A 27,703-nucleotide genomic window follows, 5' to 3' on the forward strand; every position below is an offset into this window, starting at 1 on the left:
CAGGGTTAGGGTTACTCAGCGGCTTGATGCTGCACCACAATGCCAGGCCCCTCAGTTACTTTCTCCAAACAAGAAACATGTCCAGATGGACAAGTTTACCAAATGAGGCTATTGCCAAATGTAATTTTTCCACCAAAGCACAACCTTGTAGGTTTCTGCCATGTTTTTCTGTCTGCTGATCAGGAAGAATAATGAAGCAACTGCTGCAATTGTTTTACATTTTTTAGCCATTCTCATATACCACTACTAAATCAGTTCTTAATCACAGTTTTGTCTTACTAAAGTCATTTTGTCTGAAATAAGACCTTTGACATTCTTCCTCTGCTTGATCCAGTCTGTTGTTCAGGCTTTCATTACTTTATTGAGATCTCTATGTCCCAGATTTTAGTCTGGTTTCTTTTCAAACATCTTTTTGTGAAATCTCATTCGTACCCTGCATTGTCCGCCTCATTTCAGTAAACTCTCTGTACCTCTTGAACCTCTGACTATCCCTATAGTCACTCTCCTGAAAGTTTTGAATCAAATATTTATTCCCTCAACCTCCTTTTCTTTGGCGTCTGACACTACTAGAACATTACCATGCGCCAGCGGACGCATCATTCTCTCCTTCACCCCTCTGTTGATACTTGCATATCTGATGAATCCAGTGTCTCTTTGGCTTTTTTCATATTTTTTAAATGATTATTTTATGATGCAGTTCCACAGACTCTGAAATTTCATGTTCCCTCTCCTTAAAGCCCTTTGGCCCCATTGATTTCCCTTATATTATTACAATAGAACAGTCCTTCATAAACAGTCATAAGTCCATCATTCCACCATTTAAGCATATCCCGACATTGTAGGTATGAGCAATGACAAAGAGTCCAGCATCCTATTGCATATATATATACATATATATCAGTTTCATATATATGTATATAATACAATTTCAATGGAAGTCCGTCTTTGGTTTGGAAGTAGAGATGCACACTGCATTGTATCTTCACATCTACGTATCATAACCTCCATTACACAGTTACTGTACATCCCCTTAAATGCAATGCCACAAAACAAAATCAACAGGAAGAAAAACAGAAAATTTACAACATGGAGTTAAATAACGTGATACTGAATGTCCAATGTGTCACTGAAGAAACAAAAATCAAAAACCTTTTGAAGCAAATAATGCTACTGTATGCCCTATGTGTCACTGAGAAAATTACTAAGGAAAAAAAAACTTGAAGAAATGAAAACAAAAAAATCAAAACCCATGAGATGTAGCAAAAACAGTACTAAGATACATATAACATCAGGTGCTTACAAAAAAACAGAAGCATCTCAAATAAATGATCTAATAATGCATCTCAAGGACTTAATGAGAAAAAGTGAAAAGCATGAAATGATAATCACAGCAAAAATAATGGAATTAAAACTAAAAAACTACAAATAGCAACAAGAAAGACCCACTTTTTAAGAAGATGAGCAAAACAAATTCTAAGCCAGACTAGCAAAGAAAAGTAAGAGAGAAAAACCAAGTCAAATTAGAGTTGAAAATAAAAACATGCTAAGAAACAAGTAAGGTGATCTCTTCCTGCTGAAAACACAATCTCTTATCACTATGTGGTGTCCTTTCTCATCTCTTTGGTTATTTTTTCATGTCAAAGCTTATCGTATCTAACATAAGGATGCCTACAGCAGGGCTTGGCATGGTAGTCTAGTGTCTAACGTCCTCACCTTGCACATACTGGGATCCCATAATGGCACTGGTTCACATCCAGGCAGCCCCACTTCCCATCAAGCTCCCTGCTTGTGGCCTGAGGAAGTAGTTGAGGACGGCCCAAAGCCTGGGGAGCCTGTACACTATTGGGAGACCTGGAAGAAGCTCCTGGTTCCTGGCTTCAGATTGGTGCAGCTCTGACCATTGTGGCCACTTGGAGAGTGAATCAGCAGATGGAACATCTTTCTGTCTCTTCTTCTCTCTGTAAATATGCCTTTCCAGTGAAAATAAATCTTTTAAAAAAATGAAGAAAAATTGCTACATCAACTCTTTTTTCCGTTACCTGGAATATCTTTTTCTTTCACTTTGTTTCTGCCTTTTTTAGTGAGATGTTTCTCCTGTAGGGAACAAATAGATGGATTTTGTTTTTTTAATCCAGTCTACCAATCTATGACATTTGATTGTTGGGTTTAAGCCATTTACATGCAGAGTTAATATGAATGGGTGGTAACTCAATCCTGTCATTTCAGCAACGGTTGTTCATTATTTGATTTACTCTTCTGTTGTTATTTTACTGGGATGTTCTTCACATTTGCCTTTGGTTTTGGTAGGTGTTATTCCTTTTCTCTATAAAGAGAACATCTTTAAGCATCATTTGTAGGGCAGGTCTGAAACAGGCAAATTCTTTGAGCTTTTCTTTACTGTGGAAGAATTTAACTTGATTTCAAAGACAAAGGAAAACTTTGCTGGATAAGTTATTCTGGGTTGATAATTTATCCCCTTTAAAATCTGGAATATGTCACTTCACTCTCTTCTGGCCAGTAGAGTTTGAGAGGTCAGCAGGAAGTCTGATTGGGGATTCTTTTAATGTTACTATCTTTTTCACATGCATATTTAAGTATCTTTTCCCTGTGTTCAACTGAAGAAACCTTGATTATCATGTGTCATGGCAAAGATTGCTTTTTGTCAACCCCCTGGGAATTCTGTTCTTCTTCTGAATGTTGTTTCCCAATTCTTTCTCCAAATTACGGAATTTTTCCCTTATTTTATTGAATATATTTTTAAATGCAGCCTCTCTTTCTATGCCTTCTGGAACTCCCATATGTCTTATATTCGGTCATTTAATAGTGCCACCTAATTCTTGAATACTTTCCTTAGCTTGACTCAGCTCCTCTTCCAGCTTTTCAAGTTTTTCCCTATTTTGGAGGAAACGTCTTCCAAATCCGAGATTCTTTCTTCTGCCTTGTTCATTCTATCACTGAGGCTTTCCACTGAATTTCTAACTTGCTCCATCGTGTTCATTTCAAATAATTCGGCTTGACTTTGTCTCAGTATTGCTATTTCCTGTGTGACTTATAGTTCTTAAATTCATTCAACTCCTGTATGTGCTTCTCATTAAGAAGCTTCATAACAAGTTTTTAAAATTCTTTATCCCCCATTTTTTTGATGTATTCCTCAGTTAACTCTGAGATCAACAAAGGCTTTTGCTCCTTTGCAGGGGAAGCAGCAGTAATATTCACTGTGTCTGTCTCCTCTTTCGCTCTTGGTCATTGCTATTCTGGATGGAAGATTCCTCTCCTTAGGGCCCGTTTCTAAACTGTGTAGCCCACTGAACTACAGATGGAGTTTACTAATTGAGTTTGGTATTTGGTTCTTTGTTTGCAGTCACTTGTGCCACTCTCTACAGCAAGTATCGGTCCTGGACTCTTGTTTTAGGCTTTTACCATGGTCTCCATGGCCCCAACTCCTGGCTCACCACTTTCAACCCCATGTGATCCTGTGCTGTGGCTGCACCATTTGCCATATCCTGTATAATCTTTCTCCCACTCCTGGCTCCAGCAATGCCTGGCATTAGGGAGACACCAGCTGTCCTACATCACTGGATGCTAGTCTTGCTGGAAGCTGTTGGTCTGAGGGCCACCTGGACCTATTTTGGTTGGAACCTGTAAGATGCAAATTTGGTGCAATTTTCTCTGTGATACCAGCGCAATGCACTGAACCAGAAGTGAGTTCTTTCCCGGCTGTGTGCCTGTGCAGCTCACTACAGTTCCTTCTGCCCCACAACCTTTACCTTAGTACACAAAATGGCGCCTGATGAGAGCTCTGGGCCTCCTGGCTATTGGGCCTGGAGGCCACCTTGACTTATCTTGAGTAGAACCTGTAGGATGCCAAGTTGGTACCATTTCCCTGAGGGACCAGTGCAATGTGTTGAGTGCAGAGTGAATTCCCTCCTGGCTCAGCAACTGCACAGCTGCTGTTCCTCCACCCCACAGCCTTTTCCTCAGAACACAAAATCATACTCCATGTGGCTCTGGTACCTGTCTGAGCCATGAAAGCGACCCTGTTCCTGTACCTTCTTGCCTGGGCTCTGTCACTCTGCTTCTGCTTGTGGTCGGATCAAGCAAATCAGCAGGATGGATAGTTTTATGCCTGAGTTCTCTTGAGTTCCTGGTGAACTTGCCTTCCAACTGGCCACCAGTGGAGCTTCAATCACTGGTGCCAACCACTGCTCCATCGTCTCTGCTGCTTCTCCATGTCCATGGATCTCCAGGTGCCTCTCTGCCATTGGCCTGTCCTCTCCTATTACCCGGGATTGTGGCCTATCTTCTTTACCCTGGCTACTGATTTTCCATCTGTTTAAACATGTCCTTACCCTATTCTGCCATCTTGCCTGTCTCTTTGATTACTAAAGGTAATCTGCTTCCTGCAGATGCATCATTGGGTACCAGTTGATTGACTTTTCAGTTCCAGCTGGATGCTGAGGTATGGATTCCCCTAACTCCTTCCACTGTCATCAATGGCTACAGGGCTATGGGGTTCTCACGTCAGTTCCAGCAGGTAGGTAGGCCCCAGTGGTGGCCTGGGGTTGCAGGAGGGTTGGCCAAGAGTCCTCAAGGACTGTATGGCTCTTTGTACCAATCAAAGCGCTGGAGGGTAGAGAACAGTCACAGTAGTACGTGCCCCAAGTTCAATGGAAAAGCAGACTTCCCCACAGTGCCATGTGCCACCGCAGGGAGAAGGAGAGTGTGGAGGTGGAATGGGCCCCCGTTCTGCTTGGGCAGGTGGTCTTACCTCTAAAGTCTTGGGAGTTCATCCCCCTGTTGTTCTTAGACACATGTCCCTGGTCGCACAGCACACTTGGGGGGCTGGAGTCTAGGGGATCACCGTTTGTGCTATTTTACTGGGATGTCTGTGCAGCCCAGGCTCAAGGATTTGCCAGGGCCTTTATCCTCCTAGAGTGGCAAGAACTCTGTTAGTGATGCCTTTCTACAAGATAATATGAAAATGTGTCCCAAGAGCAGAGGGAGATGCAGTTCCTCCTCTAGGGCAGAGGTCCCATGTGGCTCTGCTGGCAGGACTTGGTGTCTGTGTGACTGCAGATCCCTCCCCTAGCTAGGATTGCTGGGGCTCTCAGGGGCTCTCCTAGTTGCCCTCTCCCCTAAGGGGTGTCTCTGCGGCCAGGTGGACATTCCCTTTCGAGTCACAGCAGCTGATGTCTTTTGCTCCTCTTTCTGCTGTGGATTCTTTGTCAACTGACAGTATCTCCATGTCTCCTCCATGAGTTCCAGGGCTCTGCCTCAGGCACCCACAACAACATGTGGCAGTTTACTGGTGCTTTCGGGTCTTGCCATGAAGGTGATAACAAATGGGGTCCCTAGGACCCCATCCTGGACTCTGTCTTGCACTTGGAAAAACTTGTGTAAAAACTTGTGTAAAAACAAGGTAAATCTCTGATTGGGACCCAAGCATCCCAATCACAGTGCTTGACTGCTCCACTTCCAATTCAGCTTCCTGCTGTTGAAAGCAGACAAAAACCTAGGGCCTGGGCCCCTGTTAACTACATGGGAGACCAGGATAGAACTGCCAACTTCTGACTGTAGCCTGACCCAGCCCGGGCTGTTGTGGCCATTTGGGAAGTGAATCAGCAGATGAGACACAGAGAGTATGTGTGTGGGGTGGAAGGGGACAGCAGGTGTCCCCTCTCTGTGCCTTTCAAATATAGGAAACTTCCTTTCAAAAAGAAGACGTGGACAGCAGCCTGCAGCACATCACTTTACGCCTAGAAGAGGATCTACTGCTGGTCTGGCAATTATTTTCACTTGAGGTAGGATTTGGCTTTTTGCAGATTTTGCCGAAGAGCAGATGTATTCAGTACATCAGGTTTCCATCCATCTTTACAACCTCACTCCTGAGGCTCAGGGACTTTAGCTGAGCCATGCTGCCTGCATGCCCACCACTTGGTTCTGATGATGATTCAGAGATTACGATGATATAGAAACAGTCACCATCTCGGCCTCTGCCTCCCAAGGTCCCGCGGTACTTCTCCATACCCAGCACTAACACAGTGTCTCTACTGCCTCCCAGACAAACCTCAAGAAGCATTTAACAGCTGCCCTTCGATAGCCCCCAGGGATTGGTTCTGATGTCACTTCAGAACCTGAAATCTGCGGACATTGAAGTTCCTTAAATAAAACGGCACTTGGAATTGTCATTGTGGCACAGTGGGCAAAGCTACCGTCTGTGATGCTGCCATCCACATGGGCATCGGTTTGTCCCGGCTACTCCACTTCTGACCCAGCTCCCTTTTAATGGTATGGGGAAAGTAGCAGCAGGTGACCCATCCAAATGGGAGAGCTCTCTCCTCCCCTGACTTCAGCCTTGCCCAACTCTAGCCACTGAGGCCCCTGAGGCCATCTGGGAAGTGAATCTGCTGACGAAGATCTATCTCAGTCTCTCCATTTCTCAATGCAGCTTTAAAATAAACAAACTATATCTATAATATATATAAACTATATAACTATTTAGTTATATAACCTTCTATCATACTTTAAGCCATCTCTAGATTATTTATAGTTCCTATGACAATGTAAACACTAAGTAAATACTGTATTTTTAAGAAAATAATGATGAGGCAAAAATCAGTACACACTCAACCTAGATGCAACCATCATTGCAATGTCTAACTATATAGGACATATCAGCAACAACCTATAACACTCCATCTGCAGTGGGCTGAACCCGTGGCTGCCAGCCTGCAGACAGAGAGGGCTGACAATGTACAGCTTTTGTGCCCACCTATGGGACACAGACTACAGACTCACTACTTTCCCAGAAGATAGTACTTCTTGGACATGGGCACCACCATGGGCGCCTAGTTTTTAATAGCCACAGAGTTAGACGAAGGTATTAGCCCACCATACATGTTCTAGAAGTTAGGATAAGGTGAAGTTCAAGGGCCCTGATAGAAGCTGTTGGAAAATTGCAAAGAAAATCCACAAAGAGCAGAATTCTCACAGTAACCTAAGGGGAAATAAAATAGACAGACTTTGGGTGCAGGACTGAGACTCCAAGAATCTGCTCTAGACAGAAGGAATGTGCCAGCAAGCCTGGGTCTACAGTCCCAGGAAGGCATGCTGGACCCAAACCAAGGACACGGTGCATGCGAACACCCTGAAGGCTGCGCCAAGGGACCAAACTCTCAGGTCTCATCCTGACACTGAGCACTGTGAGCACTGTGACAGGAAGGACCCTGTGTTTGTCTAGAAACCAAAGAGGAGGGTGAAAAGAATCTGATCTTACAAAGGAAGGATGAAAGTGCTGTCCGTGTGCCCATAACATCCTGAGCTGTCCTGGCACATCCTTTGTCAGGTGTCTGTACTTGCACAGCCTGTACTCTATGAAGACAGAGAGAAAGGAAAGAGTGTGGCCCCTGTTGTTGGAGAAAGAAGAGGAAAGTTCAACTGGAAGGAAAGAGGCGAGGGTACCACCTCTTGCTTCCTGTATAATCTTTCCCTTGAGGAGGGTAAAATGAAACAAGCAGTTGGCCTCATGGGTACATTATGCACCCCCAAGTCCCCCTTTTTGTCAGGAGTAACCATGGAGCCCTCAAGCATGGTCTCAGAGTTGAAGCTACTTGGAGATGTTAGTATTATTTTCAAAAAGTCTCTTGAGAATGACAGCAAAATTGAACATAACTGGGTTTCACCATCCAGCACCCTCCCAACCCCCAGGCAGGACAAACCTACCTCACGTCCATCGGCGAATGCGGCAATACATGGAAATGAATAAACCCTGGAAGAGACCATCACAGTTACAATGTGAAACTTGGATTATCCCAGCCACAACCCACAGACACAAGAATATTTATAACTAGGATATGCTGTTGAGTTTCTTGGTACAGTGTGGGGGAGTTCAAATGTACAAATGGGATGCATAAACAGTTTTTAAATGCCCACCTGGTAGACTCTGAATTACATTTAGTGATTCTCTATACCTCCACCAAAGCACTTGGCAGAATTCCCAAAGAAAGAAATTGGCAAATATGTTCACACCAGAAACTCAACTGTTGGGCTTGGCACTGTGGCCTAGTGGCTAAGGTCCTCGCCTTGGTCCCATATGGCCGCTGGTTCTAATCACGGCAGCTCCACTTCCTCTCTATCTCTCCTCCTCTCAGTATATCTGACTTTGTAATAAAAATAAAATAAATCTTTAAAAAAAAAGAAGAAGAAACTCAACTGTTCATAACACACTTATCTCTGATGAGCTCATGTGTGTAACAACCACTCCTCTTAAAAATCTCCGGACTTGCTGGAGAGGACTGTATCAGAAATGTCCCAAACCAAACAAGTGTGCTAAAGACCAACAGAGCTCATTTTGAAAGACACTCACAGATCCCAGACAAGCTGTAAACACAGCCGACATCGCCAGGACACCGAGAAGCAAGGGAACCATGCTGAAGAAGCTGTCTTACCTCTTTTGGTCACCAAGTCTGTCATTCAGGAGATTGAGAAAACAGCGACTATCCTACAAAACAAGTCAAATGTTTTCATTAAAAATATATGTATATATCTTATTTAATACTACCCTGACCAGCACATACAGGTCAGTATGGGCCCCTGCCCAACTACATCCAGTAACATCATGATGCTGCATAAGGGTTCGGTATCATGTTAACTATTCTTTGCCACGAGAAAGAGGCTCAGGCCACTAGCAGACTCCCTTCCTCTGACTGAGAGGGTGACAACTGAGGAATACTTGGGAGTTCCAGAAGTTATTTTCACATTTGTATGTCACTGAGCCAGAAGAAGCAACAAGAGAATCACCACTTCCTTCCAGACCCCAGCAGGGTGAGCCTTTCAAGGATGAGTGGCCCAACTAAGAGCTGGGTGCCTCCAGGGGAGACAATTTCAGAAGCTAGATAATTAACGGATCCTGTATTTTCTTCACTTTCACAGCAAATGTGCCAGTGTAACAGAAGAAATTCATGCCAGAAGCCCACGGGAGTGCAGGACCTTTCTATTTCTCTAAATCAGGTAGCTGGAACTCAAAGGCAAGCTTGGGATAGCCCTGACATGACGTCAACATCTCCACCTAGACCACAGGGAATCCTGGCAATGGGCTCAGAGCCTGAGAAAATAGAAACATTTAGATGTTAGAAAATCCTGAGGCCCAGAGTGATGGCTCCATGGCTAAAACTTGACCTTCCCAGCACAGGGATCCCATATGAGCGCTGGTTCATGTTCCACATGCTCCACTTTCCTCCCATCCAGCTCTCTGCCTGGGGCCTGAAAAGCAGTGGAGGATGACCCGAAGCCTCGAGACCTGCATTCACACTGGAGACCTGGAAGAAGCTCCAGGCTTCTGACTTTGGATCGGCTCAACTCCAGCCACTGTGGCCACTTGGGGCCTGAGCCATCAGACAGAATATCGTTCTGTTTCTCCACTTCTCTGTAAAATCTGACGTGCATTTCCAATAAAATTAAATAAATCTTAGAAGGAGAAAACTCTGGTTGTTTAGCTTTTGCCCAGAAGGGTACTTTTGGCCTAGATGCTGTTACTAAGGTTTTGCCTTATACTAAAAGCAGCAGCTTTAGGTGTTTTGTTTTTTGGTTTTTTTTTTTTTTAAAGAGGAGAGGATGTTTTAGCCATGTGAGACTGAAGACAGATACACACAAAAGTCATAAGCTACTTCTGTGCCACTCAAAGGCAAAATCAAGGTGAGCCAGAAGTATAGAGAAGACCCTGAAAATAACCCTTTCTCTACATACAGATGGTGGGTGGACAGCTCAACACAACCACCCCACACGACTTGGCCACCAGAGCTAGCCCCACCTATGGGAGCCTGTCACCACCCATGGGAGCCTGTCACCACTTCTCCAGTTCCCCATCCCCCTACAACTCCATTTACTGTTACTATTTTTATTTATTTATTTATTTATTATTTATTTATTTATTTATTATTGGAAAGGTAGATATATGAGAGAAGTGACAGAGAGAAAGATTTTCCATCCACTGATTCACTCATCAAGTGGTCCCAATGGCCGGAGCTGAGTCAATCAAAAACCAAGAGCCAGGAGTTTCCTTCAGGTCTCCCACATTGGTGCAGGGTTCCAAGGCTTTGGATCATCCTTGACTGCTTTTCCAGGCCATAAGCAGGAAGCTGGATGAGAAGTGGAGTAGCTGGGACACTAACCAGTGCCCATATGGGATCCCGGCGCTTTCAAGCCAAGGATTTAACCACTAGGTTACCGCACTGGGCCCTACATGTCCATTTACAATTGCTCTCCTCATTGAAAGCAAAACATTTTTGCTTGATCCATGAAAATCACTTTGTCTGTAGTCTGTACCATCCCTGTTTGTATTGATGGATCTCTTTCCTTGGAAAACAGGGAGTTTAACAATTTCAGTGAAATCATATAAATGGAAGGAAAAAATTCCTCCCTAAGCCCAACTCATTGCCAAGAACTCAGGGGAGACTTCGCAACTGTTCACTGTAAGGGCAGAACTCTCACCGTCTCAAATTTTCGATCCTTAATGTCTTTGAAAGCTTCCGCAATGACGTTATCCTCAAACCACTGCTTGGCAAGTTCCTCCCTCGCTGTTCTAGTTGTCAACCTACACAAGGTTTCGGAAGCTGCAACCTGCTGGTCGTAATCTGGACATGAACACACAGCAGACATGGGTCACTCTGGACAAACGACACAACAAAGGAGTCCCAGAGACGGTGCTTGCTCTGACAAGTCCCATCTTGGTCGCTTCATGCCACACGAACTAACAGCAGAATGTATCCTGGGGTGGGACCCCCAGGCAAGCTGCAACTGACAAATCCTGGGAGAGAAATCTAAAAGATGTCAACAACATATAAATGAATAATATTTGTGGTTTTATGTTAGATACATTTAAAATTTTTAAAGGAAACGGTTGGCACAATGGCAACACTGGCTAATCCTCTGCCTGCTGCCACTGGCATCCCACGTGGGCACTCATTCATTTCCTGGCTGTTCCACTTCCGATCCAGCTTCCTGTTTATGGCCTGGGAAAGCAGTGGAGGACGGCCCAATCCTTGGGACCCTGTACCCACGTGGGAGACCCGGAAGTCCTTCCTGGCTCCTAACTCAAGATCAGCTCAGCTCCAGCTGTTGCAACAAGTGGATGGAAGATCTGTCTCTCCTTCCCTCTATAAAAATCTATGTTTTTTAATTTTTATTTATTTTTATTGCAAAGTCCGATATATAGAGAGAGGAGGAGAGACAGAGAGGAAGATCTTCCATCCGATGATTCACTCCCCAAGTGAGCCGCAATGGCCGGTGCGGTGCCGATCCGAAGCCAGGAGCCAGGAACTTCTTCTGGGTCTCTAGCAGAAGCCGTCCTTGACTGCTTTCCCAGGCCACAAGCAGGGAGCTGGATGGGAAGCAGGGCTGCTGGGATTAGGACCCATGACCATATGGGATCCCAGTGCACTCAAGGCGAGGACTTTAGCCACTAGGCCATGGCGCCAGGCCCAAAATCTGCCTTTCAAGTTAAAAAAAATAAATATTTTTATAATTCAAAGAAAGTTCATCAAAATAGCCATAAAATATTTGTTTAAAAAATAAAATTCTAAGGTCACTTATGATATTCACAATGGACTCTAAAACTGCATAGAGCAAAATACTTTCCATAGGACGGTACTTATATACATTAAGGGCCAAGGCACCTGGCCTGGTTAAGTCACTGTTGGGATACCCATATCTGATTTGCAGTGTTTTGGTTTGTATTCCAACTCTGCTCCTGATTCCAACATCCAACTAACGCAACCCTGGGAGGCAGGAGGTGACGGTTCAAGGGATGAGGTCCCGGCCACACACACACAGGAGACCCAGACTGGGTTTCTGTTTCCCAGCTCTGGCTGAGGTGGGCACTTGAGGAATAAACTGGTGGATGGGAGCTCTCTGTCTCTGTCTCTCAAGCATTTTTTAAAATTGTGTTTTTAACTAATTTTTAAAATTTAAATTTAAAAAATAAAATTTTCAGCACTTATGAAAATAGAAAATTTAGAAAAAGTTGCTTAGACATGGAAACTGTGAGTCAAGGAGAAATGAAATGGCCTGAGAACAAGGACACAGGGCACTCTTCTTCATTTTGACTCCATTTGTTTTCAAAAAGAGTATTTACGGTAGATGTGCCAACATACTAAAATTTAACAAAGTTGCATGGTGAATAAATATGCAATTCCTAATTATTCTTTACAGTGTTCGGTCTGTACCTCTCAAAATAAATTGAAAATCAAATCTCAATACCTCTTTTCAGAGTTTGACCATGATTCATCCTTTCTTCTCCCTGGGTCCCAAATGCTTAGAAAATCCCCTCCAGGGCCCAATATTTAATATAGTAAATATTTACATTCTTACCACCCACAGTTATGATGGTCCTTGCAAAGTCTTTCCTGAAGCATTTAAATCAAGCACCTTTACTGACAGGTACATCAAGTGGCAAAGTTACATCAAGTGTATCATGCTGACAATATTTTTAAAATCAATCTGTACGTTTGAAATGACTTCAAATTCCCCTCACTGACTGTAATGTCAAAACTGTAACGAACACAGTCTCTCACTGGATGAGGTTACTCCTAAAAGTTGGTGGAAAACAGAACTAAAGGGTAGGTTTACTTGGCTGCAAAAAGAGATTCTTGCATATGGAAAGTTGTCTAAAAAGTTCACCAGAAGCAGGGCTGGCATTATGACACAGCAGGTTAAGCTGCTACCTGTGACACCAGGTTGAGTCCTAGCTGCCCCACTTCCAATCGAGCTTCCTGCTAAAGCGCCTAGCAGAGCAGCAGAAAGTGACCCAATGACTTGGGCCCCTGCCACTCTTGTAGCAAACCAAAATTCCAGCCCTGGTCATTGCAAACTTTGGGAATAAATTAGCAGATGGAACACTGATTAATCTCTCAAAAAATGTATTTTTTTAAAAGTTTGCAAAAAAGTGCCTGTTACAAAAATCTGTGGAAACGGTGCTGTGGTACAGTGGGTAAAGACCATTGCTGGCATTATAGCATCCTTATGGGCACCCGTTCATGTCTCAGTTGCTCCACTTAACCTCCACCTCCCTACTGATCGTCTGGGGAAAGTAGCAGAAGATGCCGCAAGTGCCTGGGCCCCTGTATGTATGTGGGAGATCTGGAAGAAGCTTCTGGCTCTTGGCTTCAGCCTGGCCCAGTCCTAGCTGTTGTGGCCATGTGGGAAGAGAAATCAGTGGATGGAAGAGGTGTGTGTGTGTGTGTGTGTGTTTCTTTCTATGTAACTTTCAAATAAACAAATTAATCTCTAAGAAAATTCATGCATGGAATTTCCAGATTTTCACAACAAAACACATTCTATTTTTAAATTCCATTTTCCACAAGCTTTTAAAGTACCTGTATATAATCAAGAATTTCAAGTCAAGTTTAACAACTGTGACACTAATCTTTCTTCCATGTTACAGTAACTCCCATTTTAAAGAAGAGATTTATTGCAACATCTTGTGATAGCCTAGTTCCTCATATGTAGATTGATCTGTTGCTACTCAACAAACAGCCCTAAAACAGCACCACTTCATTTTACACTTGCAGGTCTCACTTGTGCCTGAAAGTCCAGAACATTCCAGACTTTCCTGAACACACAGATAAGAAGGCAGCATGACCATAGGATTGTGATTTGAAAATTGAGAAAACATGAGATCTTCCAATCTCAACATATTAGATATCAGAACATCAATATTAACTCTAAATACATTGAAGATAGTGATTTCACTGTGTCAAATAAAAAAAAAAAAAAAGGTGGTTTTGTTTGTTTTGTTTTTTAGGACAAGTCCAGTGCAGAAATGATGAGTGACATGGTTAAACATGACATCAATGCATTGATGATCATTGGTCACCACCTGTACACTATGGTAAACTCACCAGTAACAGCTGCCCAGCCAATAAATGTTGGACTGCCACTGTCAGCCATTTAAAATCACATTTCACAATATTGTGCTAAATTTGCTCTTTCTGCAGTCACACATGACATCCTTCCTTCCAAATTTCACGCTGCAATGACTATGCAGGCATAGCGAGGTCACCCAAAATTCCACCACTTCAAAGCAATGCAAACTCCACGGCCTGTTGGGGTGGCGAACAGCTGGTAACCTAAGAGTCCATGCTCTCCGCAAAACATCGCACTGGCCACTGTAAGACTGTCTCACTTGACCTTCACAAGAACTTCACTGGGAAGTTACTGCCAACCCCAGTCTATAGGTAAGCAGCATGAAGGACAATGTTCAAGCTGCACTCCACGCACGGAAGTGGCAAAGGTAGGATTGGAAGCCAAGCAGTCTGGCCCCAGGACTTGCACTGTCAACATTCTTCCCAGTCACTGATTGAGCTCACATACACAAAAGGAAAAAAATCATGGATGGTCTAATAAAGCATTTCACCTTGCCTTGTAAAATCCAAACAACCCGGGCCCGGCGGCGTGACCTAGCAGCTAAAGTCCTCGCCTTGAAAGTCCCGGGATCCCATTTGGGCACCAGTTCTAATCCCAGCAGCTCCACTTCCCATCCAGCTCCCTGCTTGTGGCCTGGGAAAGCAGTCGAGGACAGCCCAAGGCTTTGGGACCCTGCACCTGCGTGGGAGACCCGGAAGAGGTTCCTGTTTCCCGGCATCGGATCGGTGCGCACCGGCTGTTGTGGCTCACTTGGGGAGTGAATCATCGGATGGAAGATCTTCCTCTCTGTCTCTCCTCCTCTCTGTATATCCGGCTTTCCAATAACAATAAAATCTATTAAAAAAAATCCAAACAACCCATAAAGAAACAAGAACACAGTCAGTCTGCCTCTTTCTCGGTCCTCCCGCGTTATCTAGCACACACGGCAGGTGCACTGAGCCTTCACCGAAACCACGAATGATTGCACTCATCCATGAGAAGAAAGGCTGAACCAACACCACCACAAGAGAGTTGCTCTTAACAACACCACGTACTTGAGGCTAAAGCCACTTACATAAGATGACATATGCTTTCTGACAAGTGGAGGCTTTTTCTCTCTTCCGGAGGTACAGCTTGCAAAATGAAGTTCAAAGTCCTCACGGCCTTCTCAGAATTGGGGAAGGCATTCACAGGAAAGAAAGAAAACAGAGACCCATGCATAAGTTTCTTGGAAGCTGCTGGAGCACTCGTGGTCTAGTTTCCTATTTGCAGCTCACTTCCTGCTGAAGCGAATGGCTGATCCTCCTTTCTGTCACCAGGAATCCTAAACTGAGGATGAAGGAATCCAACATCTGCATTTTCCCTGAAAGCATATTTTACAAGAATCAAATGTGTGCCAAAAAGAATTAGGGGAGCTAGTGGTTACAGTGTCCGTGTCCTACAGCACTTGGTCTCAACTCCTTGCCATGCAGTCCGTGGGAGGCAGTCAGGGTAACTGAGTTTCTGCTGCCCTCCAGGGAGACCTAGCCCCAGCTGTTCTGGAAATTCTGGGAGTGAATCAACAGATGGCAGATAGCTCTGCCTCTCCTATCTGGGGAGGAGGAGGAAGGAGAGGAAGAGAAACTGACAACTGTAGGGGCAACAGCAGCAGGGGGAAAAAACACAGAAGAGGCACCAGGAAAGCAGAGACCAAAGCAGGTGAGGCAGCAGCAGTAACAGAAACAGCGCAGCGCAGCAGCTGCCGCAGGAGGAAGAGAAGCCGCAGCAGATTCAGCGCAAGCAAGAGGAGGAGGATGGCAGCAGAGCTGGCACACGAGGCAGCAGCTTACACAGAAGCAGGAAACGCCACAGCAAACTCTGCGGGTGCAGGCTCAGTACAAAACAGCAACACAGATGCAGTGGAAAGAACGGCAGGGGAAAAATAAGACGCCAACAATGACCAAGGAAATGACTCCCAAATGACATGGAAAGGCAAATCTACAAAAGCCATGGAATGATGAGGTCTGGCCATGAAACAAGATCAAGTCTGTGTTAAACCCACTACCAGCAGGTGTTGTGGCACAGGAGTTAAGCCCTGGTACCTCAGGTCCATACTGGAATGCCCGTTGGAATCCCAGCCACTCTGCTTCCAGTCCAGCTCCATGCTAACAGCCCCGGCAGTTGAGACCATGGGGGAGTGAAGCAGCAGATGGAAGAGGTGTCACTCTGCCTTTCAAATCAACAAACCTCTTGGGTGAGCACTGGTACAGCGAGTTACATGGTCCCTTGTGAGACCAGCATTCATAACAGCTTGCCAGTTCTAGTCCCAGCTCTTTTGCCTCTGATCCAGCTCCCTGCTAATGTACCTAGGAAGACAGCAGATGCTGGCCCAAGAGGAAATCCCAGACTCCTGACTTTATCCTGGCCCAAACATAGCTGTTGTAGTCATTTCAGGACATGGAAAATCAATTGATCTCTCTCCCGTCCCTGGTGTGTGTAACTCTACCACTCAAATAAATTTAAAAGTTCCAGGCCACATATGTATGAATCATGCAGATATCCATGAAGGAAAATGGAACAAGCAGTATGACTCTTCCCTGTCATCATACCTAAAGCAAAACTGATTTCTGATTTCTACACCAACTAAGAATGTGCAGTTCCTTGTACAGTTTCATTTCTCATTACTACTATTATTGTTATCATTTTCTGATACAGTTCCATAGGCCCTAGGACTTCCCTTACTCCCTCCCCAAATTCCCTCGTCCCACAAGTACTACTATATTATTACTATAGCACAGTTCCTCATAAACAGTCATATGTCCATCATTGCGGGCATGGACAATGGCAGAGAGTCCCACATCCTATTGTCAAGATACAGTAAACAGTTTCATTGGGAGTCCATCTTTGGAAGTAGAGATGCATACTGCAATGCATCCTCACATCTGGATAAGACAGTCTCCATTACAGTTACTATACATATGCTTAAATGAAAAGCCACAATACAAAATCAACAGGAAGAAATAGAAATTTACAATGCTATGAAGTTAAATAACACGCTACTGAATGACCAATGTGTTGAAGAGAAAGAAAATCAAGAATATTCCTTAACAAAATGATGCAATCGTATGATCTATAAGTCATTGAAGAATTTAATGAGGGGAAAGAAAAACTGTTTTGAAGAGATGGAATTTAAAAAAAATCAAAATCCATGAGATATAGTTTCTGTTAATCTTTCTTGGTGATATGTCTTCTGCAGGCAACAAATAGATGGGTTTTGTTTGTATAATCCCGTCTGCTAATCTATGACATTCGATTGATGCGTTTAAGCCATTCACATTCAGGGTTAATATGAATAGGTGATAATTTGATTCTGTCATTTTAGCAATGGGTTGTGCATTAATTTAGTCTACTGTTGTTATTTTACTGAGATGTTCTTCACATTTGCCTTTGATTTTGGTGGGTGCGATTTCTCTTCTCTGTCAAGAGACCGTCTTTAAGTACCCTTTGTAGGGCAGTTTTGAAAGAGGTCTATTCTTTTTACTGTGGAAGAACTGTATTTCATTTGCAAAGACAACAGAAAGTTTTGCTGGGTAATCCTGGGCTAACTATTTTTTGCTTTTAGAATCTGGAATATGTCACTCCATTCTCTTCTGGCCTGCAGAGTTTCCTGTGAGAGGTCTCCTGTGAATTTAATTGGCATTCCTTTATATGTCAGTTGATTTGTTCATGTGCACATTTAAGGGTCTTTTCCTTATGTTTGATTGAAGAGAGCTTGATTATCATGTGTCATGGTGAAGATCACTTTTGGTCAAGCCTGTTGGGAGTTCTGTGTCCCTCCAGGATGTTGTTTCCCAATTCTTTCTCTAGATTAGGGAAATTTTCCCTGATTATTTCATTAAATACATTTTTTAAAGATTTATTTATCTTATTACAAAGTCAGATATACAGAGAGGAGGAGAGACAGAGAGGAAGATCTTTCGTCCGATGTTTCACTCCCCAAGTGCGCCGCAATGGCCAGTGCATGCCGATCCAATGCCAGGAACCAGGAACCTCCTCCAGGTCTCCCACGCAGGTGCAGGGTCCAAAAGCCTTGGGCCATCCTCAACTGCTTTCCCAGGCCACAAGCAGGGAGCTGGATGGGAAGTGGAGCTGCCAGGATTAGAACCGGCGCCCAAATGGGATCCCGGGACTTTCAAGGCGAGGACTTTAGCCACTAGGCCGTGTCACCGGGCCCCATTAAATACATTTTTAAACCCAACTTCTCTTTCTGCACCTTCTGGGAATCGCATAACTCTTATACTTGACCTTTCAATAGTGTCTTTCAGTTCTTAAATATTTTTTTTAGCTTGACCCAGCTCTGCTTCCAGCTTTTTGCTTGTTTCCTTCTGGTGACAAGAAATATCTTCCAATTCTGAGATTCTTTCTTCTGCCTCCTTCATTCTATTTTGGAGACTCTCCACTGTACTTTTTATTCACTCCACTGCATTTTTCATTTCTGATATATCAGCTTTCATTTGATTCATTTCCAGTGTGACATATTCCTTAAATTCCTTAAACTATTAAAGTATTACATGATTCTTGTTGTTGATAAGAAGTTTCATAACAAGTGTTTTGAATTTTGTGTTCCCCATTTTCTCGATATCTTCCTCAGTGAACTCTGAGGTTGGCTAAGGGTTTTGCTCCTTTACAGGAGAGTATTCAGTAATATTCATTGTGACTGTGGCTCCTCTTTTACTATTGGTCACTGTACTTCTGCTTCCTTGGGACAGGTTTCTACACTCTGTCACCCACAGGTCTGCAATTTGATTTTATTTATTGTGGTTGGCACACATCTCTTTGTTTGCAGTTACTTGGGCCACTTTTTCCACCAAGTTCCAACTCTGGGTTCTCATGTTAGACATCTACCATGGTCTAGACAGCCCCAGCTCCTGGCTCACCACTCTCCACCTTCTGTGATACTGTGCTGAGGCTGCATTGTTGTCTGTACAACCTTTCTTCCACTTCCGGTTGGAGCAGGTCCTAGGATTAGGGAGACACCAGGTGTCCTATATAGCTAGGTTGATGGTGGTGCTAATCTTGCTGGAGCCTATTGGCTGTTAGGTCTGAGGGCCACACAGACCTGTTTTGACCCATATGCCATAGTTGGTATTATTTTCCTGTGGGACCCGTGCAATGCACTGAGCTCAGTGAGTTCTCTCCCAGCTCTGCACATGCACAGTTCACTGTTGTCACTGCAGTTGTAAAGTTTTTCCACACTGTTCAGATTTGCACCTGATGTGTCACTACTAGAGTTCTTGATCTGCTGGTAGTCAGGACTGAGTTCTAAGCAGACCTGTCTTGGGTGGAACCTGTAGGATGCCACATTTTTGCAGTTCACTGAGCCAGAATGAGTTCATCCCAGCTCAGTGCATGCACAGTGCTGTCCTATCACAGCCTTTGCCTTCCTATACAAAATGCTGCCTGCTTTGGCTCTAGCAGGCAGACTAGGCCCTGAAGTCCATGTTGTTCCCACACTGCCTGTCTGGAACCTGCCACTCTGTTTCTGCTCCTGGTGAAATCCAACAGATCAGCAGACAGGCAGTTCTTTGGGTTCACCTCCTGATCTCTGGGGAAACGCCCCTTCCCACCTTGTTGCCAGTTGAGTTCTCACTGCAGGTGCAGTTCAGGTCACCGCTGGCTGAGTGTTGCTAGGGTATCAGTCACTGCCACACCACACTGTTGTATATGCTGCTTTCCTGTGTCTGTCACTCTCCAGGTGCTCCTCTGCTGTCATTCTGCCTTCTCTTATTTCCTGGAATGTGTCCTCTCTGCTTAACATTGACTAATGTTTCTCTGTTAAAACATGTCCTTACCCTATTCTGCCATCTTGATTCTCCCTAGTTTCCTTTTGTTTTTCCAAAATACTTATTTTGAGGCCAGTGCTATGGCTCAACTGCCTAATCCTCTACCTCCAATTGCCAGCATCCCATATACGCATTGGTTCATGTGCTGGCTACTCCACTTCCCATCCAGCTCTCTGCTTATGGCCAGGGAAAGCAGCAGAGAATGGCCCAAAGCCTTGGGACTCTGCATCCACATGGAAGACCCAGAAGAAACTCCTAGCTTCTGGCTTTTAAATATGTACGTACATATTTTTTCCATTGGAAAGGCAGATTTACAGAGAGAAGGAAGATCTTTCACTCTGTCTCTCCATCTACTGGTTTACCTTCCAAAAGGCCACAAGAGCCTGAGCTAATCCAATACGGAGCCAAGAGCTTCTTCCAGGTCTCTCATGTAGGTGCAGGATACTAAGGCTTTGGGCCATCATCTGTTGCTTTTCCAGGGCATAAATAAGGAGCTAAATAGGAAATGGAACAGCTGGGACAGTGCCCGCATGGGAATTTGGTGCTTGCAGGTGAAGGGTTAGTGTGTTGAGCCACTACACTGGCCCCACAATTTCCTGTTATTTCCATATGCTTCTTACATTTGTGTATTACAATAAAAATTAAGATTGTGCAAGGGTTTAGTCTGACAGAGAAGCAGATAGCAGCAGTGTGAAAGTGCTCTCATCTGTTGGTTCATTCTCCAACTGTCCACTCACTCCAAGTCTCTTTACATGAATATTGGGGCTACAAATGTCCAAATACACAATGGAAAATACTTTTTCTGCCAATTTTTAAAGACCACAATTATCATTTATGAAGTTCACAAAAAAAAATTAACTTGAAGATATGTGGAGTCCACTGACAGATGAAGACCTCTGACAAACACAGCACAGCTGGTAACAAGTCTGAAATCCCCCGTGACCAGACATCGTCAATAACCACTCTTGAACATGAAAATCAAAAAGGTGTATCAAACAAAAAATGTATCTGTTGCAAGAGGTCCCCAGTTTCTGAAATGGTCCAATGTTTTAAATATACCTTGGAGTTCATAATAACTGAAAGTATCAAAATTGTCTTTTCTGTGAGCCACTTTGGAAAAAAAAAAAATCAACCACCTAGTCCCCAGTTTCCTTTTCTAGAATCCTTACCTTTATACTCTTTAAGGAGGAAAGCAGCCAAAGCAAATTCAGGTCAAGTCAGCAACAGCTACACTGGCCTGGTTTTCCTCTTGGTCTGCCTCTAGGTTTGAGTAACTGTGGTGGCATGAGGAGGGCTTTGTGGCAGATGGCACTTCAGTGGCCACATGCCAAAGAGATTACCCAGAAACAGGAGAGCTGAGACGGCCAAACTTCCCAATCCATCCTCTCAGGACCTACCAGCCCCTGGTGCTGCCTCAGTGGGAATCACAGCACTGACCATGCTGCTGGTGTGCAATGACCAACCTGGTTTTTCACGACTTGAACAAAGCTTAGCAGCCATTTAGCGACAGCAGCAACTACAAACACAACCAGGCAAATAAACAGGTTTTCACAACAAAATGTATTTCAACACTATCATATGCTTTCTCAATAAATTCAAATATATTTAACCCCACTTTCGATAGTCTCTGTATTGTAATATTAATTAAAATAGGTAGCCAATTGGTAGCTAATAATAGACTTACCTTATCTACTGCATCTGGAAATAACCTAATAAAAAGAAAGGTTTCAGCTATTATTCTAAAGCAGCATTCTAAACTGTAACGTTCATGTTAGTAGAGGGTGCCCTCATAGGCAGAGGGTGCCCTTAAAGAACTTTCGAGAAAGCTTACGTGAACCTCAGCCACCTGCATACAATGAGCAAGTGGCTATTTGTACATATGTAAATAAGCCATTTTTCTTTTAACACGGACATGTGTGTTGATGTACAGTTATTCTTTAAATGATACTCTGATAATAAAGTCTTTTAACGAAACGCACATCTTACAGAAATTCAGGCTTTGAAAATAACCTCGAGGGGCCAGCACTGTGGTGTAGCATGCTCCCCCACCACCTACAGAGTGGCCTCCTGGATGGCAGCTGTTCTGAGTCCTGGCTGCTCCACTTCTGATTCAGCTCCCTGCGAATGCGCCTGGGAAAGCAGCAAAGGGTGGCCCAGGTGCTTGGGCTCCTGTACCCGTGGAAGAGACCTGGATGAAGCTTTGCTATTCCTGTCCACTTCCAAGGGGGCATGCACAGTGAAGTTCCCCAGAGCCTTACCATAGCAGTGTCCAGGAAGTCTTCTGTCGCACTGATCAGAGATACATCTGAGACCAGGTCTTCCATGGTCAGAAATCCTGTCATCCTCTCAAACCAGGAAACTATGTAGCCGAGACAGAAAAGGCAGATGGAACCACACAGGACTGAGTAATTGCAGCCTAGTCAATGAAAATTCTCTAGGAGATTTTCTCAGGCGACCAGAATGGGACTAAAGCTCCTCTTCCCTGCACATGTCCAGGTAGGCCTGGCTCTCACATCTGCCATGCGGAAGACTCATGATGGAGCCAGAAACCTCCAGGAGCCTCCTAAGCTCTCGGGTTCTCAGCAGGAATTGAAGACTTAGCCAGGATGGATGCCAGAAAGCTCCAGAAGGGACTGGCAAACAGGACTGAGCTCAACGGATCTTCCCAACACAGGGGCAAACATGCAGAAAGCAACCTGTCAACGGAGATGCAGAACTGGGAACGGCTCCACCCAGTGCCACCCTGATGGCACTCGATGGGCCCAGGCCTGGCTACCTTTCTTAGGTCAAACACAGCTGGCTAAAACAAGGTTTGGCTTATCATAGAAATATATATTTGATTTCATATTAAGTTGCTAGGATGGGAATAATTTATAACAAACTTTAAAAAAAAGACTTATTTTTATTAAAAAGGAGACATGGAGAGAAGGAGAGACAGAAAGAAAAATCTTCCAACTGTGGGTTCACTCCCCAAATAGCCCCAACAGCAGAAACTGAGCCATTTGGAAACCAGGAGCTGCTTCTGGGTCTCCAGCTGTCCTTCTCTCTGCAAATCTCCATTTCCAACAATAACATCAGTAAGTCAGAAAAAACAAACAAAACTTCTGTCACCTTCCTAGAATATATTTACTCAATAAAGCAAAGGCCATCTGAAGACCATTTTTTGCTGAGACAGGTCAGAAGAGAAAACGGCTCTTGCTGAGCAGGAGTTTGGATAAACAGCTCCTTACAGAGCCTTGAACACTGCATTTCAGAATCAAGCACCCTGCTGAACATCACAAACAAGCCTCAATGGGAACTGGGAAAAGCTTGCACTATCTGAAAATTCCCTGATCCCAGACCCAGGAAATCAAAATTGCTGGTGACAGAGCCCAGGCAATGGTTAACTCTCTCCACGTGACTGGTGACTGTAACATAGGCAAGGTCTGAGACATTTCCTGCATTTACATCAGAAAAACCTTCACTTTAGATTCAATCACCTGGGGGCCTAGAGCTGTGGCACACTGGGTTAAGCCACTACCTGCGGTGCTGGCATCCCAACTGTTCTGCTTCCCCTGTCTCCCTGTCACTACACCTGGGAAAGCAGCAGAGGATGGACCAAGTGCCACCTGCTTGGGAGACCCAGCAGGGATTCCCAGCTCCTGCTTTTGCCCTGGTCCAGCGCTGGCTGTAGTGGTATCAATCAACAGATGAAACATCTTTCTTTGTGTCCCCTCTGGCACTTTGCCTTCCAAATGCATGAATGCCTAAGTCTGTGGGCACACTGAGGTAGATGCGGGCAGCCAAGAGACCTTAGAATTTCTCACCTCTTGTGCAAGAAGCCAAGAGAAATAACTCCCTCAGGACATTCTCTCTCCCCTGCACCCCCATCAGGGTCCCTAAGGAGACAGCCAACAACCATCTCCATCCCTTGGCACCACTGTAGCCTGGCAAGGAGTGGCACACCTTCTCTCTCTACTCTTCCAACCCTCTTCCCCTGTGGACAGAGGAGGGAAGGCAGGAACATTTTTCTCAGCCATCCCACTGCCCCCCAAACCCAACCCTCTCCATCCTAATCAAAAGTCCACAATGGTCTGCAACCTCCTCACCTTTGCAACAAATATTAAAATTTAGAAATGCAAGTGGTATCCCAACAGCAAGAAACATAATTATGTTCCAAATCATCCACTGTCTATAAAAAATATTACTGAGTCCTTTAGTGCGTTAAAGGAAACAAAATGGTATGTTTAATTCAAAGCTCAGAGAAACATTTTTGGTGCGATGATGTCGAAAAATCAAAAGAATTGAATCATCTGTCTTCTGAAACTATATTTTCTCCATCCTTAAATTCATGATTAAAATTCCATGCTCTTTTATGTTAATGTGATCAAACTTACCCCAGGACCTCCCCTCAAGAAGTGACCTCAACTGAGGGAGGTCAGTTCTTAAAAAAAAACAAAAAAACAAAATTTGAAAGAGTAACAGAAGCAGGGACACACACACACACACACACACACACACACGGACAGCTCTCTCTCTCTCTCTCTCTGAGAAAATAGCTCCTTCTTCTTGCTTCTCTCCCCCCTCCCACCCCCAGAAAGCTGCTGCGCTGGCAAAGCTAGAACTGGATCCTGGTTTCCCACAATGGGGTGCAGTGGCCCAAACACTTGGGCCATCTGCTGCTGCTTTTCCCAAACACATTAGCAGGTAGCTGGATTGGAAGTCAAGCAAATTGGTGCCCGTGCTTGGCATTACAGAAGGTGGCAAGCACTGTCCACTATCCCATGAAGCTATGCTTTAAAATACCTCGGTTCAGCACAGTGTGATAGCTCAGTGGTTACATCCTGGCCTTGCAACCGCCAGGATCTCATAAGGGTGCCGGGTGGTATCCTGACTGCTCCACTTCCCATTAGCTCCCTGCTTGTGGCCTGGGAAAGCAGTACAGAACAGCCCAAAGCCTTGGGACCTTGCACCTGCATGGGAGACCCAGAAGAAGTTCCTGGCTCCTGGCTTCGGATCAGCTTAGCTCTGGTCATTATGGCCATTTGGGGAGTGAACCATCGGATGGAAGATCTTTCTGTCTTTCCTTCTCTCTGTAAATCTTCACAATAAAAAAAATCTTTTTTAAAAATAAAATACCTTGGTCACCACTCCAGCTCTCCCCGTCCAAAACTATTTTTTGTCACCATTCCATCTCCCTCCCCACCATATATTTGTTGAATACAGATGTAGCAAAGTGGGGATACAGATGTGGCAAAGTGGGGATACAGATGTAGCAAAGTAGGGATACAGATGTGGCAAAGAGGGGATACAGATGTGGCAAAGTGGGGATACAGATGTGGCAAAGTGGGGATACAGATGTGGCAAAGTCGGGATACTGATTTTTTCTCTGATTTGGTCTCCATGGGACAGAATAATGTAACACAACTAAACCCACCCTAATCCTTCAGGTTACCCAGAGCTTCAAGCAGTGACAAGGTGACACTTATCTTTGGGATCAGTCCCTGCTGAATTAGTAAAGGCTCATCTTCTTCAGGACCATCCATGAAGAACTGCCGAACACAGGTGAGCAGCAGGGAGATATGCCCAAAGGCATGCTCATCCAGCTCCTAGGCAGGAGACCACACTGCGTCACCACTCACGTCGGCAGTTCAACGCAGGTACTTTGGGCACACCAGAAAGCAAAACATACTTGCCTTATTGATGGAGCTATCAAGCTTTTGTAAGAGCAGACGACTGTATTTTTGAGGGGAATGGCTCTCTTTCTGTTCAAAGTATTCTTTGATTTTCTGAAATCTATTACCATCAAATGCATCGGTAATGAGTGACTGAAGCTGGAAAGGCAACAGTGTGCAAATTACTCCTCACCCCAGAACATTCTATAATATCTCTAGTTCATATTATCTGTAATAATTCAATGTGAAATAGAGGTCAGCATGGAACAGTGTTGAATAGGAGGCAATCACGTAACAAGTGATCGAAGTTTCTCGGCTTGTTAATACTCAAAGGCAGCAGAGAGCCTGTCCCGTGATGCTGACACACCCTAAAGTTGGAGACCCACTTGACTGGAAACATGTGATCCTACAGGTGAAAATTCTTAGCAATGCTGGCAATCTTATAACCCTAAAATGCTCATAAAGTCACACAAATGATCCTAGTAGAAAAAAATTAAAATTCCATTACAAACAATGGAAGCTGATGAATTCACAAATTGGCCATTTTGAGATTGATTTGTTTTCCAACTAAACATTATCCAAGACCTGTTTTAAGTACATACACTTGTGTAACATTCTTAACTATCACCTCTAAAGGATGCCTGGAGCTGAGGTCAAACCTCCGGAGAGCACCCAGCGGGGCCTCCTACTCTCATCCTCTACCTCCTATCCTGCAACTCCTATCCTCTACCTGGCAGCCCCAGTCCTGCCTGCTGAAAACTCTACCATGGCTGTCCCTCCTCTCAGAATCAACCTAAACCTTTGGTTGTCATCTGCAGGTCTCTGCGTGGTCTGATCTCTGGCTGACTTCTAGGTCAACCCTCCCTTGCTGCCGAGTCCTCGGATAAGCCAAGCCCTTCCCAGCACAACTGCTCCAAGGCCAGGCTGCAGTCTCCCTGCCCCTTTCCCTGTGACTGGTTCCTCCCCATCTCAGTTTGTCAGGTAGATCTTCCAGGGCTACCTGTTGTAAAGGAAGCTAGTGCCTCCTTGCATCTCCAAAGCTTTCCCATTCTGACACCTAATTCCTCTTGGCTGGGAACCTGCCTCCCTGACTCTGCCACAATCATGTGTGCAAGCACTGCTTGAGCTTGGTTCATTTCTGGCTGCTTACATCCAGCACAGCACTAAGGCACAGGATCCTGCAGCCTAGGGCGCTCAGGGTGGCTGACGGTGAAAACTGACCAGCAGCGTGGATGCACTGGATGGGGGAGATTCAGGAAAGGATAGATTTCTCTGCTTCTGGCTTGAGAACTGAAGAGACCATTGTGCTGATGGCCCCTGGGGAACAGGGAAGGGGCTGGAACTCACCCACACAAACAACAAGAAACAGTCTTTACCAAGAAAGCAGCTTGTGCAAAAAAAAAGACTTAAACATTCAAAGAATCCCACTTCAAAGTTTTTTTTTTAAGCCTTCTATTGTTTCCCTCAACACAAAATTTTAACTGTACGTTCCACTTCTTTCAGGTCAGAGTAAAACAGCATTTCAAAACAAAACTTTACAAATACAGCACGAAGATTACCAGCAAAGTGCATCCTAATTGAACAAGTTTACAAAAAAAAAAAAAAAAGCCAAACTCCATCGTGCCAATAAAGCACAACTGTTTAGAACCAACCATTGTCAAATGTCAGGTTGCAAAGTACAAACTAAACAAAGGGTCTCTACTCAGGAGTCTGTTTTCCGTACAAATTTAAACAACACCGAAGGGCTCCCATACTGAAAATTTCAAGAATCAAACCACAAGAGAAATGTCCAGAAACTTTGATAATTGTCTGAGCTCTCTATTTTTTTTTTTCAGGAAACAAGCCCTGGTTTTGCAACACCTTACCACCACATTAAAAAACTCCATGTTCCCTGCTCACTTCACCCTCACAATGGAATTGGAAAGTGTGAGACACACAGTATTTTAAAGTCCACTTTGAAGTCTAGACAGAGGTAACGGTGCTACTTCTTGAACTTGACCAAAAAATTCCCCAATGGTGTATTTTTGTCATATTCTATCACCACTATTTACGAACGCGAAAACAAGGGATATGAAGTCAAAGACCCAAATCCAGACTGACTTTTTCACCAATGGAGTATTCTAATTAACGCCAATTAAACGAATGTTGCAACTCGGGCAGAACCGCACCGCGGGTGCCTTAGGAGGTCTTCACTTAGTCGCAAAAGTTTTCTGTAGTCCCAGCGTTTGGGACCATGGGTCTGGACCCAGAGAGAGGGACTTGAAAAAATCTGCCCGGTCGCTTTCTAACTTGAATCCCCCCTTCCGGAGCGCTGTAGTAGCGAGGAAC

This window comes from Ochotona princeps, chromosome 1 (assembly GCF_030435755.1).
Source record: "Ochotona princeps isolate mOchPri1 chromosome 1, mOchPri1.hap1, whole genome shotgun sequence".
Classification (NCBI taxonomy): domain Eukaryota; kingdom Metazoa; phylum Chordata; class Mammalia; order Lagomorpha; family Ochotonidae; genus Ochotona; species Ochotona princeps.